The sequence below is a fragment of the Medicago sativa genome, chromosome 8 (genome assembly GCF_051527215.1).
Source record: "Medicago sativa cultivar Bolivia chromosome 8, Bolivia_mono, whole genome shotgun sequence".
In the NCBI taxonomy this organism is placed as follows: domain Eukaryota; kingdom Viridiplantae; phylum Streptophyta; class Magnoliopsida; order Fabales; family Fabaceae; genus Medicago; species Medicago sativa.
The window spans coordinates 31,943,905-31,956,665 of record NC_140756.1 but is presented as its reverse complement, the minus strand read 5'-3'; the positions used below and the strand labels follow the sequence as shown (position 1 = coordinate 31,956,665).

The window sequence follows — 12,761 nt, the reverse complement described above, 5'->3', positions numbered from 1 at the left end:
CTTTAAAAGGTCTTGTAAATATGTATAATGTATCTACTTTGATAGCTTGAACCATCGTACCAGCAGTGATCCCGCTTTTACTCATTCGAAAGAGTGAAAAAACGTATTCCATTGTACTCTTATTGTCTTTTGCTAAGTCCAATTCTCCTGGGTTTAAAATTTGACCAGCCTGAAGAAACTTTATATAAATAGGAAAAATTAGTAGTAATTAGAAGCTGAAGTTTCTAGAATCATAATCTGAATGAAAAGTTCACAAACCTGAATCCTTCTACAAAGCCTTTGGTAAATTGGATGGACGTTAGAAAAATATTTGTTTTTCAGAAATTGGAGCTGCAATAAGAAAGTAACATAACATTATTGCAAACTCTTGTTGAAGATAACTGTATAATAATGGGAAAAAAGTCGATGTTTCTAAACAACATTTGTTCACGATGCCTTAGGTAAAATATCAACGTCATAAAGTAAGGGTGGGAAGGAGGATCGTTGTTGATGAAATATTCGGAAAAATTTTAGTAGTTACCCGTTGATAAACATTCTCCTGCATAGATACATTTGAATTTGATCCTGCTTCAATAAATAGAAAAGGAAAACATTAACATTCAATGAACTGAAGGTGTTTTTGTTTTCAGGATGAAGAGGGGAGTGATTGATGTATTTTTGGAACAACGATAAATAAAGCATTGCAGAAAGAGCAAAACAGTTTTTCTTTAAATTTCCTTCAGATTCAAAGTTACTATATTTTACCAAAAAAGTTGGAAAACACACAGAATAGAGATTTAGATTCCATTATAAAAGCAATAAAATCAAATGTTGGTCTACCAACCATTAATATTATTGAAGTAAAGTCTTGTTTTGGAAATTAGAAGCTACTAAGAACTACAAATCATAAGTGGAAATTCAATTATTACAAAATGTATCACTATCAGGATAAAAAGTTGTATTTATAATCATATATCAAGATAAAATAGCTGAAATTAATCCCCAAAACTATCATATTGGATTTACTCCTTCAACCCACATCTTCGTCTACCATAGGATTGATTTCTAGAACACAACTAAATTGCTTTTAGTGTAATTTTCTTTCCACGCTTGTTTAAAAGTTGCTATTATATGTACATTTTCTTAAACGGGTGTCTATATTATGCACAAAACAGGTGTTGGAAACCCATTTTTGATGAATCTGATTGACTATAGTACTTTTTGGGTAGATTCTCAATTTTAATTTTCGAAACAGTAAAGGATGTTGTTGGTAGGGTTTGTCCTTGCAGTTTTTTCCTCAAAATTGCATTGGAAAATCTTATATGTACATAGAAGAAAATCCGAAGTCGAATGGAGCTCCTTCATTTGGACTAAGCCTACCTATCTCTCTTGCTAACCCAACTAGGAAACTCATGTTTCTTAGACGCGCAAGGTCTATCATTTCTTTTGTTAATACATTTTTTTAAACTGATTTACGTAATGAAAATTAGACTTTTGTTGTTGTGAGTATGTTCTTTTGCAATAGACTAATCCATAGTTTAGTTATAAAAGCCTACGTATATCGCGTTGAAAATTTTAGGTTGAAGGCCTTATGTTATAGTGTATGCATGCATTTTGACATGATTTTACTTATTTATTTTTTTAACAAGCTTTATCGACAAGAAAAATTTGTAACAAACTTTATCAACAAAAATTTTATAAAAAAATAAAAATCAGCAAAAAATTTCCTTTGTAAGGCACGGGTCTCAAGATAAAGATAATTTGAAACATGATCAATATCAATAAATAAAACTTTTGAGTTCCATTTTTATGGAGCCATCATTTTGAACTTCTGACTTAACAACCCACAAAGTACACTTTCTTTTCCCTCAGGTGTAAGACTTTCTTCATCCTTTTGATCATTCTAAATATCTGAAAATAGAAAGAAACATAAGATTAACATATCAAGTTGTTGCTGAAAGCTTAGCACAAAACCATATATGAACAGTAGAATCTAACTTTCAGGAAGGTAAAATGTTGGAAAGATATCTTTACAAAGGGAATTGAAAATCCTATACGACAATCAACTACAAGAGTTGAAAAACAAAAACACTGAGTATATTATACGACAGATAAATACAACTCAGTAAAGTGACAAGCATTCAAAGAAAAAAATTCATGAATACTAATATTCATATGCTTGTCAGTGATATAAAATAGAATTGTTGCTGCCAATAATTTCACTTGTTGATTCTACATAGTGAACTCGTAAATGATTCTACTTGTTTATAGAAATGTTGCTCAGTATCTGCACAATAATAAGACAGCAACCAAAATACAACACAGTCAAGTGATAGACATTCAAAGAAAAAGATACATTGGTGGAGAGTATTCAAAAAATTATTTCTTTACATGAATACTAATTAATTTTCTCTCCGGTACTGCTGCAAGAGGATAATTTTTTTATTTTTCTAAGAATTAAAAATACTATTTGAAAGAATATTGATTCCTAAAAGAAAACACTATCAAACAGTAGTGGACGAAAATTCAACAATATTATTTAGTTTCTAAACATCATATACGCAGACTCATGGAAATTCACACAAACTTTTACCTCTGTTGCTTCTTCAACTTCCTCTAGGATGGCTTTCACTTCAGAAAATGCCTGAGCAGAATATGTGGCTGCCTCTTTTGCGGACAAGGACATTATTGTCGCTAATTCTAAGTCTAACTTAGACTGTGTAGGGCTATAGCTCAAATCCCTGTCAAACTTCATAGAGGCATTAATTCTGCCTCCCTTCCAACATGGGTGATGGTTTTCCTCTGTCTGGATGTGCTGGGGTAGGCGCAATCCTGTACTGTTTCACCTGAAATATAAAACTCAACCCCATGAGTATGATCTCTAATGGAAACCAGTAAATTTGACATCCAAAAATGAGAATAGCATCCAACTATGGCTCACAATAAATGAAGAAAAAATATTGATTCCTAAATATTATAAAGAAAAAAATAACTATTTTTGATTCACGTCAGAAAATACTAATTTTTTTTAAGTCTACACTAAAAAATGTAGGAAAAAATTCGACTCGATATCAATTTAAATCTTTGATTAGAAGAGTTAACGAACATATAATTAATAAATCAATAATGCGAGTCCACAAATAAGTGTTTAAAATGAAAACACACATACATCTCCATCAAGTCCATCACAAATCTCTAGATCGAAAGCAGAAACCATGCCTTCATAGATTAGGGTTTTCAAGTCATCGATATGAAGTGGCTCTGGGAAGGAACGATGAATAGAATCAGAATAAAATAAATATCTAGTTATAAACGGGAATTAAGTGATTTTTACCATTAGATTTAGTGAACCAAGAACAGATTTCGTCAATGAGTTTTTCAGCTTTGAGGTGAGAGTTTTTGCCACCTTGTTGGTAATCAATTTAGTGAACCAAGAACGGATTTCGTCAATGAGTTTTTCAGCTTTAAGGTGAGAGTTTTTGCCACCTTGTTGGTAATCAACATCGCCTCAAAGAGCCGGCCAACGATTCAAAATATAACCAACCCCTTCATTGAATGTTTCCAATGATTCTCCTTGCAAAACTCTAGGACCCACCATCTCTAGAATGAATTTAGCAGAGCAAAGGTTGATGAAGAATGGGTATATGAGAAGCTGCTTCTTTGACGGGAAGCTGACAGCAATCCCTGCATCACACATATCACCATGTACCAAAATCCTCAGTGCCAACATTTCGTGCATAAAGAGGGTGCTATTAACATTTACTTTTTGATGCACTATATAGTAGATGAGAGTTTCATCTCTTTCAGGATAAACATAAATATGAGTGTCAATACCTAATAAATATGAAAAGTACAAATGATATGTGTATGTTATTCAAGCATACCTCAAAGAAAGTCAAAGCTTAACTAATAATATTAGTTTTTTTTTTTTTTTTACGTTAGCATAAGTTTTTGTTGATAAAACTAATTTTCAAAAATGTTTTTTAAAAAAACTTATATCTCATAACATACTCATACAACACACAATTCTTAACAGTTTTGCAAAAAGTTAAAGTTCTTGCCTATTCTACAAATTTAGATGGTGGTGGCTACTAATATTTTTTTGGTGGATACTCGATACGAAGTATCTTCCAACAACTCTGATTCACCATGTTATGAGACTGGTACTTTCGAGTTTCTACTAGACCTAACCTCATTGGCTTGAGGTCAAAAACACACTAGCACACTCATTTTGATGAGTAACAACGTAACAATTTTTTTTTTTTTTGAGACAACTAATTTGTGCTTAAAAACATTTACAAGGACCAAATGAAACAAGTTGATATCATTAAGTTTCAAATTTTTACTAAAATAAACTAAAAATGTAATTGATGATATAGTAAATCCAAATCAAAAATCAATAATATCATACAAAATAATGTCTCCAGAAGACTATTTCTTTGAAACTGCCATTGTAAAAGTAATTAATAATCACCCCATCTGCCACCTCCGATAAACCGGCATCGACACCAAACTCCCGCGTGCTGATGAGGTAAATATCTCAAGCTACACCTTCCACGTTCACAATTCCTCACAATAAATGCTGGAGAAATTGGTCGTCCAACAACTTGAACATGAGAGATGCTGCACCATAGTAATCCAATTTATCAGAGTTGGAAAACATATAAGCAAACATGACAATTTTTTCTTCTGAAAGTGTGATATGATACTGAGTGTGTTTGATGCACACTAAAGTACAAACTTAGGGGTCACAAAATATAATGCAAATAACAACTTCTAGTTTTGTATATTATTTAGTGGTCACACAAAGCACAAGCAAAATATTATAAAACGTACTGCAATAATATGGATGTGAGAGAAAGAGAGCAGATTTGAGAAACATACCACATGTAGAATAAATTATCCTCTTTTTCTTTTACTCCACCAAACAGAACAGGCTCAGGCAGCTTGATTGGTTGTAGCTCATCATGGGATGACTGTTAATACCTAATAAATATGAAAATTTTGAATGTGATGACTACTAGAATCCAATGAATTAACCCTAAACATAAATATAAAATCTGAAGTAGATTATTGAGTACCTTTTTTATGGAGCCATCCTTTTGAGCTCCTGACTTGTTGACTCACATTCACTTTTTTAATCAAAGAAATTACACTCGATTTTGAGATAGACGACCACAAGAAATTGAAATAATTATTAAGAAATAGCATCCGATCTCTACAATGAAATTATAGCAGAAATTAGAAGAACACAGATGACAAATTAAAATTAATACATGCAAAAAAAAAATTGAAGAAAGTTGAATTAGATCTAAGGCGTACCTGTGTGTAGTTAAACATACCAAGGGCTCGCTCATGGCAGCTTTTTGTCTACATTGGTCGAATGGAAGGAACAACAAAATGTGAAAGTAACAACAACAAAATGTGAAAGTAACAAGTTGTGAAAAGGTTAGGGAGAGCAGCGGCACATAAAAGTGTGAGAGGGAGTAGCAGTGGCAAGTGAACCCTAATTATTTATTATATTAGAGCAGTCAATTGGGCCAGTCCAGCCCAACCCACCTTAACCTGGTGGACCAGCTCATATAAATGGGCCAGGGAGAGTCGACCCACTTGATTCATGGGCTACAAAAATTGAGCCCAACTCAATTATTAGTAGTGGGTTACATGGCCCAATGAGCCAGCTCGACACATATTTTAAAATGTATTATTTTATCTTTTTGATATTAAAAAAAAGATGCAATGAATAATACATCTACGTATCATTTTTTTAAAGAAACGTATCACATGCATACATTATTATCCATCCTTTAAAAAAAATATTATCCTTCAAATAAATCAATGTGTTCGTAAACTTAATTAGTTAATGAAATATAAAATATCTATTAAATCATAACGAGACTCTGACTAGTTTTTCCTTCTTCTGATGAAATGTCGCTTTCATGTTCTCATAGAGCCATAGTGTACTACAGTTTGTCTTCTTCTGACCACGTGCAGAAACAAACAAACAATCTCATAGGCCAAGAAAATGTAACGGATCATTCCCTAAGAAGCAAATGACTCTCCTAGTACTATTCAAAGACATTATCCTTTTGAGGCAACGTTTTAAAATCTTAATCAAAGCTTCGCAAGGACGTTTTTGATGAGTTGGCAATCTTCAGACAACAACTCTCTTATTTCTCTCAAATATAAGGACCTGAGTAGTTTGAAGAAATTAAGAAACTACAAATTTTTACAATTGCCAAAACTCTGTTAAATATAAAATCACTCAAATACTTAGAAAATTCTTGCAAACTTACTATCTTAGAATTTATTAGTGTTAGAAGTTTTTCAAGCTTAATTACCACTCTTTAAGTTCTATAGTGTAAACATGTACCTCTATGTTGATCCTTTGTAGCACATGATCTTCTATACCTCTAGTAACCTCTAGACCTCTAGAATGAATTTCTTCAAGTCCAAAAATGAATGAGTTAAAGATAACTATAAGATGATTTGGTTCGCAGACAATTAACCATTTGACCTTCATGATTGGACTATTTTCTTCTAGGGGATATATATTGACGTACAAAAAATGTGTCGCACTACCATTTCAAGAGTTAAATCTAAACATGAAACACAAAAAAAAAAAAAAAAAAAAAAAAAAAAAAACAAAACAAAACAAAACTCATGGATATCATGAAAGGATATCATAAAACAGAAGCAAAGTTCATGATTATAATTAAACACGAGTGATATTCATGAATTTATAGAGTATCATGAAAAGATTCAAAACATTCTCAACTTCAATTGTGTATATAAATCAAAACCAACTTACATTCAAATATCATAAATATGAATAAAATTCTTTTAAATAATATTATTTATCATCATAATATAGTTGTATTTGACCAAAAAGTAATATTATTTTTCTAAGGGAAGTAATATAGTTGTATTTGACCAAAAAGTAATATTATTATATTTTTAAGGGAAGTAATATTCTTTTTGAAACCAAAATAAATATGAATAAATTTTGCTTGAGAAAAGTAAAATAAAAATACTATTACATTGACCATTTTTTTTACAAAACAATATTATATAATTTACATTTAATTATATATTATTCATTTTTTATTATAGTGTTTGTATAGATCTCATTCAATATATTTTTTTTAAGATAAGTGTCTTTTCTTTTCTTTTATTTGTAGTAGAAGAAGATGGTGATTTTCTTTTATCAAGCAATTAAAATAAAGACAGAATAGGGCCTGGACCTCATACAAAAAAAGCTACTGAAAAGAGAACCTTTGGAAAGGCTGCCTAGACTTATCTCCAACTATAGAAAAGGCAAAATAAAGCTAGGGGGCTAACCCCGCCAATACGCACCTCACACCTTGGAGCGTACCACTCCGTCTTGGCTAACACAAAAGCACCATCGTCATCCCTAATGCAAATTCCTATACCAGTCTTATTTTCACCATTAGAAAAAGATACATCAATGTTGCATTTCATTCGTCCTCTACTTGGTCTAGACCATTTAATTAGACGGGGTAACAGTGCTTGTGACCTGATGTTCGTAACATTATTAAGACTCAATTTGTTCTTTCAAGCTAATTCCCAGTCAAAAAGCAAGGATTTAGCTCACTCTAGAACAAAGCTTTGTGCATCCACAATATCATCCCATACCTTATTGTTTGCTTCGAGATACTCCATAAAACACAAGCAAAAAATGATGCCTCGCTATTAGACAACATCTGCAAACTATTGAAGATCATACCACTACAATCCAAACCTTGATTCAACAATGTGCTAATAGTTGTACCCAACTCTGACATGTTCCACACATTAATGCTACTAGGACAAGTAAAGAAAAGATGAACATTATTTTCTTCATCTAAATTGCAGAGAACACAATGTGTTGGACAATTTACCTTTTTGTCTTGAAGACGTATCCTTGTTGGGAGAACATTCCTAGCAAGTCTCCACACGAAGTTTTTAACCTTAGGTGGTACTTTAAGTTTCTATACTGCATCCCAATTACCCATCACCTTGAAATCAGGTGTATCAAGCAATTCATGCATACATAGACGGTAAGCACTACGTACAGAATATTCCCCATTTTTCTCTTTGGTCCACACAATCCTATCTTCCTTAACTGAAGTGTACAAAGGAGTGTTTATAATATTAGTGACAATTTAGTGGTCAAAAATCGATTCTAGGAAAGGGATATCCCACGATTTTTGATTGTGAACCATGCAGTGAGAAACTCGAAGATTTGATAAGGAAATCCTCTCCCAATGGTGGAACTAATGTGACATCACCTGCAATCCACTTGTTGGCTAAACTGAAATAGCATTACCATCCCCTATCTTCCATCTACTTCATGCCTTCAATATGAATTTAGACTGACACAAACTTCTCCAGACATAGCTTTGGTTTATGTCCCAAGTTAGATTGTAGAAAATTACACCTAGGAAAATACCTAGCCTTGTAAATACAAGCATTGAGAGAATATGGATTTGACATAATACGCCATCCTTGCTTACCTAACATAGCAAGATTAAACACTGGTAAACTTTTAAAGCTCATTCCTCAATCATTTTTATGCATGGATAATTTATCCCAAGAAAGCCAATTAACACCTTTATTTTGCGTACAAGAGTGACCCCACCAGAAAGAATTAAGCATTTTTTCAATTTCATCACATTTAAGGATGATTTTTTATAAAATAAAATGTTACTTGTCCACATTTACATTTTTTTAGGGGAAATATTTTAGGAAATATTAATAAATTAAAAAAAACACACAGTTTCATTGTTTATAAAAAGAGAAGGGATTCATTGACTCCAAGAGTAACTCTTTAGAGTTACTCCAAATCTTGACCCTTAATCTTAATATTACTCAATGGCCTTAATTAATTATTAATAATATTATGGTGAGGATGCTTTACTCCTTCTTTCTCTCAAAACTCACACTCAATTTACGACTTTTTATCAATGGATCATTGCTTCCTTCTCTTCTCAATTGATACCAATGATTGAATTACTGAGTTTTTGTTTTTTTAATCAAAACTTATTGCAAGTTAATCAACGCCATTTATATGTTTTCTTTCCGATTCCGCTACACTTTTGTGAATCCAATTCCCTATACCTCTAAGCCTATGGAAAACTACAATCATAAGGATATATGATGTGTACTTTTATCAAAACGTTCTTCAAAATAGTATGCATCACAGATTAATAAAAAAAGGTGTGTTAAGAATCACATCTAGAGTAAATTACCCTGCCCCCTCAAAGATGCTTGAATTACACTCCCCCGTAAAAAAACTTTTTTGATTTACCCCTGTAAAAAAAATTGTTTTGATTTACCCCCCCCCCCCCCCCCCCCCCCCCCCCCCGATAGACCAAACAAAAACGAAAATTTCTTGAAAAAAAAATTAAAATTGGTTTTTGTTTGACCTATTAGGGGGTAAATAAAAAAAATATTTTACAGGGGGTGAATCAAAAAAAAATTACAGAGGGGTAAAGAACTATTAACCCAATTATTTTAACCTAATTTTATAAGATGGAAGGAATTGAGAACGTTACATCATTAGTTGTATGAAGAAATTGACCGTCTTCGTTCGACGTTTTGCAGTCGAATCATTAAAGTGAAGGTGTAGAAAAATCCCACCATAAAAATCATTATTAATTATTCATGGCCGTTAATTAATATTAAAATTGAGGGTCAAGATTAGGAGTAACTCTAAAGACTTACTCTTGGAGTCAATGGATCACTTCTCTTATAAAAATCATACGAAATAGTTTATATCCTTAAAAATAATAAATGTTCGCTATCATAAGAATTAAAAAAAATTGCCGACATTTTTTTTTTCGAAATTATTTAGCTACTAATTTAAAGACGGGTCTACCGGTAGACTCGAATTTTATTGTGTATCGTACAAATTTTCTTTAGAATCAATTAGGAGCTAGTTTTGAGTCTTTCTAAAAATATAAATTCATCATGCCGTCAAATAGAGAGCTAACTCATCCATTTGCGACAGCATGAGAAAGATCCTCAACTTAATGACAAAAATTTGCATGGTTTTCTTTGGTGTGTTTGTGTGTTTTAATGGCATTGAAGGTGAAAACCAGAGAGGATGTATTTATAGAGGTCCTTGGATGTTGTGGACCACATAAACTCTTGGTGCAATGTGGTCCATACAAAAGAATCCTATGCTGAGGTATTACAGATTTCGTTTTCCGGAATACACTTACGCCCTATGTTATTCCGGATTTCTTAATTTGAAAAGCATATCTTTGGTTATTTTATCGATTAAATGAACATAATGCAACAGCTTTATTCAACAACACATAACTAACACGCAATTAAAATAACATAAAACACGCGATTAATTAAAACATAACACATTGTCACGGATCATCTAAACTAACTTCTTCCTCCTCTGGTCCATCCAGCAGAGCCCTGATCTCTTCATAGTTCTTGGGCCGGTGCAAACTTTTCAGAATTTGTTCAACAGATCTAACCAACGAAGCGTCCAACTTGATTGGTCCTCTAGTGTTGTGCTGACCAAAGACAGAGAACATGGTTCTCACGTCGTCGTCGTTTGTGAGTTTCATACGGCTGAGCGAAGAGATTCGGCTGAGTCGCACAATGGAAATCGATATTCAACACCGACCACCCTCCTCGTGTCTCTGCGGTTGAGTTGACGGTTGATTTGATCCAGCTCATCCTTCAGCCCGGAGAGGGTGACATCGTTGCGAATCCTAAACAGATTGGGTGGTGTTCCACCGTTGTAGTAGACTGCCACTAGCTTGGTGTTCGGATCAAAACCAGGGAATTTCATGTTGCAGAGGTATCTGGGCGTTGTAGTTTCCTTGTAATGAAAACAGGGACCCCTATTTATAGAGGTATATGGGCGTTGTGGACCATGAAAATTGTCGGTGCAATGTGGGACACAGAAAAGAATCCAATGCTGAAGCAATCCGGATTTTAAAATCCGAACCAAGCATCACCATACACAAAGCCCAAGTTTCCCTTTTGTTCACGCCATGATCGTATCATTTCAGAATATAAAGTCTGAAACATATCTGTTTTCCGAATTATATATTTCGGACTGCACCAGAAGCTTTTGGCCGGTGGTCTGCACCACAAAGAAAACGTTTTTCAAGCGTTTTGGACGGTGGTCAAGTTGAAAAACGTGTTTCTACACGTTTTTTGACCGGAATTGATGGCTTCCGCGCCTTTTTTATCCCCCCTCCTCTATAAATATGGTTCATTTCCTCAAACATTTTCACACCTTCTTCTTTTTCCTCTTCTCCTCTACAACGATGTGTTTCCATCGTTGGCCTTTCATTAAAAGAGGCCTCTTTGGAAATCCATCAGGGGTCATATGATCGGTCAATAGGGAAGGGGTCAGTCTGGGTGTGAGGTTGGTTTGCCTGAGTGTCATGTAGACCATCATGGTCTCTTGTTCCCTAGAGACCCCTGTTTCACTACTAGAAAAAACAAAATTAGAGAGGGAAATTAGTGACAGAAAAAATAAAATCCCTCATAAATTCCTTGGTCGCAAAATTTAGTTACGGAATTTGAGAGGGATTTCATGTTTTCCCTCACTAAATTTCCCTCACTAATTTTTGTTTTTTTAGTAGTGTTTCCCCCTCTGTCTCCCCTCCAACACCAAAGCTACTGGTATGTCCCACTAGGCAGCATTGGTCTCTTCTTCACCGCCATCTTCTTTCCTCCCACCCTCTTTCCTCTCCACCAGTGGCTGGAGCTACTGGTATAGCTTATGTAATAAGATAAGATTAGAAATAGTTTTATTCTTGTGTCTTTTTATTTCTGTTTATTATTTTATTCGCATTGTATTTTACGTATTGTAAAGCTTAAAATTGCAAAAGTCTTGGTAAAATATTATTTCGGATTTTAAAATCCAGAAACATCTGCAAAATTCTAACAATATAATCCGGAAAACGTAATCCGGACCAGGGTAAAATTGGATAAAAATAGGGTGCGCAAGGAAAGGCATAGGATGGGAAAAGTAATACTCAAGTTTTACTTAATATTAATCAAAGGTGGTCTGATTAGTGTAAAACCCTAACCCTAATTGCAGCCCAAACCCCCATTATGAATTCTTAATCTGATTTTGGCGCCTTAGGTCATTGTTAATGACCCAACTAACTGAATTAATTAGCTGGGTCCCCATTGTATGCGTTTTCAAAGCGTATTCCATCAGTGTGATTTGTTGCACATTCTTTGTTAGTAAAACCCCGTAATAAATGCCGTGCTAACTGTACATTGTTCACTTAATCAGATGCATTAGTTTAGTTGCTCAAGAAATTCCTGCATTAATTAAATGTATGTGCTCAATGTGATAAGTCAACTGCATTTAGGATAGTATGCTCACCTGCATTCATTAATGCGCAGCCAATACTCCCTCTCCTGTTGGTGTGCTCGATGTGGTAGTGTACTAGGATGATATAGGCATGCGAATTAAATACAGGGAGAAAAGACTATCAGCTATGAAACATCATTTATTGCAATGTTTTTTAATGTCTGCAGTTTGTCTTCTACACAAAAAAATCTTAAGCCACTCCTATAAATACATATCCAAGGTTTGTTTGTTTGGTCATACCATCAAGTTAGTTTGTGAGATTGACAATGTTTAATAGAGCACACTTGAGCAACTTTCTTATGTCGAAATCTTGACCATGGCAACCAAAGGTATTGAACTGCAGACGCTAAAATTTTAAAGTTTCCTTAAAGTTGTTTTTTTCCATCAGTCTGATTTATTCTAAATTTTTTATGTCCTT

At 33.6% G+C, this 12,761-nt stretch overlaps 1 long non-coding RNA gene across 1 annotated transcript; it reads right to left on the bottom strand.

The window, feature by feature from the left end:
• Positions 1-2,575: 2,575 nt before the first annotated feature.
• On the bottom strand, positions 2,576-3,793 carry LOC146898458 (uncharacterized). The gene is made up of 3 exons (XR_015022249.1): positions 3,314-3,793; positions 3,149-3,240; positions 2,576-2,825 (listed from the first exon to the last, which is right to left on the bottom strand). It is a non-coding gene; the product is annotated as an uncharacterized LOC146898458 (long non-coding RNA).
• Positions 3,794-12,761: the final 8,968 nt, after the last annotated feature.